At 47.9% G+C, this 4,771-nt stretch overlaps 1 long non-coding RNA gene across 1 annotated transcript in view; it reads left to right on the top strand.

Moving 5' to 3' along the window:
* LOC114009380 (uncharacterized) overlaps positions 1–4,405 on the top strand; it is a 7,219-nt gene extending 2,814 nt beyond the window's left edge. The window contains exons 2-3 of the long non-coding RNA XR_003550809.1: positions 1,612–2,074; positions 3,594–4,405. This is a non-coding gene — a long non-coding RNA (uncharacterized LOC114009380). The remainder of the gene's footprint in view (positions 1–1,611; positions 2,075–3,593) is intronic.
* The last annotated feature ends 366 nt before the right edge of the window (positions 4,406–4,771 follow it).

Raw genomic sequence — 4,771 nt, 5'->3', positions numbered from 1 at the left:
CTTTGTGGGGGGGGGGGCAGGGGACGGCCACACTGCAAGCCCTTCTCCTCCATTCTCTCAGGATCTCGGGCAGGTATAACTTGTACCTGGCGTGATTTTCAGCCCGCCAGGTCTGGGACCTGGAGTCCAGTGCTTTAATCACCATGCCACTTGCTGGCCCCAACCATGGTCTTCTTCAAATGCATGTCCCTGCCTCTCAGTTGCCTTTGGAAGTTTTCAAAAATCTAAATTGAGATGCTCTGTGAATGTGAGACATGGCACACGGCCCTCCTGAGCCCCCGTCACAAGTCCCAGAGCAAGAGTTTCAGACCAGAAAGACTGGCGGCCTCGGGAGCCTCATTTCACAGTTAAGTTACTCATTTGTTTCTTCTTGTCTGGTTTTCCCATCCCCACCGGTCATCCCCCTCCTCTCACCTCCCATTCTCCTCTCCTAAACCCTCCATCCTCTTCGGAGCTCTTCTTCTATTTCCTCTCTTCCTTCCTCCCTTTGAAAGCCTGGCCTTTCTGGGCAGTGGGAAAGACTGGAATCTGAGACCTGGCCAGTGGCCAGCAGTAGGAGGTGGGAGAAACAGCTGCAAGGTCAAGCCAGGGTCGTGTCAATGGCCAGGGGAAAGCGGAAGTGAGGTCATGCATCTCCCCCACCCTGGGGCAGACTCTTCCCACTTTAGTCCCCGCTAGAACCCTGTTCTTGGTGAAGGGTGGACAAATACACCACCCCCAAAATATACTACTTTGGCAGAAGGTCTATTTTGAGCTGAAGACACTTGAAAAACAGCAGATGCAAGAAGGGCATTCTAAACTTTCCATTTCTTTCCAAAAACAGGAACTGAAAACTTTCATGTGAAACATGCTGTCCCTGTACCAGGAGAAAAGAAATATTCCTCAAGTCACTCAGAAAACAGTTTTCCGGAAAGAGCATGGCTTATTTAAAAGCAGCAGCAGCCTCTCCCAGGCCAGCATCACTTTGCTCTGGGTGACTTAAGGAGTTCCTTAAAACCCAGACACAAGAAGCACTGTTTTCTTTCTCCCATGGTCAGACTGTGTTGGAGGTGCTGCCCTGTTTCTGGAGAGGCTGCCCCAGTGCCAGTCAGGACTGGGAGGGATGAGATGTTATCCTCTTGGTCCAGTTTTGAGGAGAATGCCTGCTTCTTCCTTAGCTCTAGATGCCTGCAGCACTAGCTCTCCATGGGGAGTCTTAAGAGTGTCAAGACCTGAATGATGCCTAGCCCTTTGCTCCTGGTCCAGTAGGTCTAAGCAGTCATTAGCAGTCTTTGTCTTGTCCACATGGCCCTGGGGAGGTATGAGGGTCACCCTGCTGCTTCATGTCCCAGAGATCCTCATGGCTCTGGAGTCCTGTTCCTTCTTGGGGACCCTGCTAGGGGCCTCCCCAGGGCTTTGCCCCATAGCAGGACACAGATTGCTTCTCTTGGGTCCCATCCCCATTCTCTTGTCATTCTTTTCCGTATCAGCCCAGGAAAGGCCTTTTTTAGATTGTTGCGTCTTCCCCTACAATCTTCTCAGGTCTTCCCAAAGGTTTAGAATTCAGGGGTTGGAAGCTGGAAGTCCTTATGGGCTAGTCTCAGCTTTCTGTCCTTTCATTGCTTTCTTTAGGAAAAGAATGTGGAACCCAGAATCTGCTTAACATGGGCAGAGAGCAAGGAGCCAAGTATCCGAAAAATGTCACCCTGTTTCTGAGAGTTCATCATGGGGCTCAGTGCCCAGCATGCAGCCAACGAAGACTGAAAAATAAACAAGCGAGCAAGAGAATGCACGAATACAGGACAGCTGGCTTCTTGCTGCAGGGCTTGAATTCAAATCTCAGCCCCCTGGCTGACCTCCCTCTGCAAGACCCAATGACTTCATCCACAAAGCAGGAGAGGGATGAGATCATCTCCGGGATTCCTTCCAGTCCCAACCCTCTAGACTGTGTATCCACTTAGGAAAAAGAACCTTTATGCCATCAGCCCACTGAACGTGAGCAGGGAAGAAACCCCCTGGGTGGGATTCAGGCTCACACACAATCACCTCTATCCTGTGCCATCTCCCAAACATCACACAACAGCCTGCTGACAAGGTGAGGTTGGGTTTGCTGTCACTGTGGACAGGGTGAACACCGCCTCTACAGAGTCTCAGTAGCTTCTGAAAGCAGGAGGCGAGTGGGAAGGCTGAGACTTCGAAGTCTGGTTTAATGTGGCTCTTCCTGTGCGAAGGCATGGTCAATTAGCATTGGTAAGGATCAGGTCTGGTGGACATACCAAAGTGAGGGTTTCTATCTAAGGGGTTCAAAGAATCTCAGGGTGTAACGTCTTTCAAGACTTCCTGTTGAAGAGATGACATGTCTTTCAGGAAGTTCCTTGGGATGAACTGTAACATTGTTTGCAGCTTTTCTCTTCTAAGGCAAGCATCTTCTGGAATAATAACAGCAAAGTTTTTCTGATGAAGACAATGGGATAGTAAAGTCGTAATAATAGACAGGGAGCTGTGGGTGGTTTGAGCCTCATCCCAAGCTGTCTTTGTTGGCAGGCTGAATGACAGTGGTGTCTCTCCACCCTGCCCTGGACCCTGGAGGCTGCACCTACACCCCCTTGCTTTCTTGGTCTAGCTGGGTTTGGCCCATGGTGGCAGGCCAGTGAGTGAGGCTGGAATGCTTACCCGTTTCCTCCGTGTGGGTCACCCCACATCGGTTTCTTCCCCCTGTTCTAGCTCTCAGCTCCTACCAGGCAGCCTTCTCAGTAAACTGCTGCTCCCATTTCCTTCAGGCCTAGGGGAGCCCAGCTGCAATTAGTCCTTGTTGCTTTTCTTCTTATTCCGTGTTCCCAGTGAGCATGTATTGCTTTTCTAAAGACATCTCCACATTTTATTTTAAGTCAATTATGTGAAGAGTAAAAGTGCTGATGAGTATCAGTGGGGAACTTGTGAAAACAAATAACCAAATGTTCATTTTTTATTCATAAATTTTGAAACTAAAGTAGCTTTTAAAGAAAGCTAAAATGCTCATACAGACATGAAAGGAACACATGTTAAAGATTTTACTCAGTTCATGGTTAATGAAGGTTAGGAAGATTCAAAGATGTTACGGCCAGCTAAAATAAGTCCAAGAAGCACACATATTGAGTGAAGCAATGTAAATTTGAAAAATTTTACAAATACTCCCAACAGACTCCTGGATTGGTTCCAGGCCTCCCCTGTGGATTCCAAACTCATGAATGCACGAGTCTCTTATATAAAATGGTATAGTATTTGCATATAATATACATAAATCTTCCTATATACTGTAATTTTTTTTGAGTATACCATATTTTTTTTATTTAACAAATTTTTATTTTTCCAAATGTGCAGTTGATTATATCAGTTCATGTATCTTCACCACAAAGCTGGGGCATCTCCACTCTTTGTATTTCTAATGTAACTTACTTGAGCTCTGTGCTTTGAAACCAGGGTTTTAAGTCCTTTGTGGAGGAGCTCCACAGTGCTGCCCTGGCCAGGGAACTGTGAATCTTCAGCTTCTCAGAAGGTCCTCACCAGAAGCAGCTCCTGGACACTGGGCCTCCACACCACGAGCTGCATTAACCTCTGTTCTTTACATTACCCAGGGTCAGACATTTTCTGTTGCTAACAAAAGAAGGATCGAGCACACCACTGAAGCACACTCTTCCTTTCTGCAAGCCGTTCCACACTTCATACTTCAAGAGTGATCCAACGCATGGCAAGTGAGAGTCTATGCGGGCCCTGAAGACGGCGAGGACGAGCTCGTTCCCTCTAGCAGTCCGACTGATGGCATGCTTATTATCCTCCCACCCTTGGCATCAAGATATTTTTAAACTCAGTTCCATCATAAAGTCTCCCTTTGGGAAGAAACAAAACGTTCTACTGCTTTAAGAAAGTTGGGAAGCCACCAAGCCATGGCCAACAGCTTTATTTGGTAGCAAGAAAATCAGGGCCCGGAGACACCTGCTCCAAGGCACGCAGCTTGTCACTGCGCTGTGGTTGGAAATGGGCTTCGAGGACCTACAAGGTGCTCCTTTTTGGCACTGTGACGTGACACATGAGCTCAGCTGGAAGGACTTAGGAAGCAGGCTGTGACAGATGGTTTTCATCTCCTGGGCTCTGGGGAATCTGTTACCATCCCCCTAATTGGATGTTGGGAGCTTCGAGCAAACTGGTCATCGACATCTTATCATTGTTCAGGATCCCTAATTATACCTTGGAATTTGGCTTAAGCGCAGCTTATGGGCTGTTCATTAATACTGTCGACAGGGACACTCAGCCTTTATGAAATTCTTCATAGGAATTTAAGTCCCCACATTGTTCTGGTGCATTAAGAAAGCACGTCTGCTCCCCGCTGAAAGATGACTTCAGTTAAGCGCCTGGAGTCTGGCTGACTTTGAGTTGTTTTTCTAACGTCTCAGTTTGAATTCAAAGTTTTGCAGTCCTGGTTTTCATCGGCTCCCAGAAGCCCTTTGCCGGGCTTAGTTCACCAAAGGCAGAGCGATCTGCCCTTGGCCTTTCATAACCAATCTCAGTTTCCTGGCTGTCGTGTTGTCAAAAACCTCGTCGTCTTGTTTGCACGACCAGTTTCAAGAGAAGCTTTGTCTCCACAAAGAGATGGTGGTTCCATCTGGCCCTGCCACCAAGAGCCTAGTGATTCCAGATGGAAAAATCCCCACCCCTCCTCGTTTCCAAAGCAGCCCCCACCCCAGATTGTTTTATCTTCAGCCAGCAGCACAAACCCTCTGGAAACAGACACTCTCTCGGGTGGAAAGAGTCACTA

Source organism: Tupaia chinensis, unplaced genomic scaffold (genome assembly GCF_000334495.1).
Source record: "Tupaia chinensis unplaced genomic scaffold, TupChi_1.0 Scaffold000528_1, whole genome shotgun sequence".
NCBI classification, from domain to species: Eukaryota; Metazoa; Chordata; class Mammalia; order Scandentia; family Tupaiidae; genus Tupaia; species Tupaia belangeri.
The sequence above is the reverse complement of the archived record's forward strand: the minus strand, read 5'-3'. Positions and strand labels throughout refer to the sequence as shown.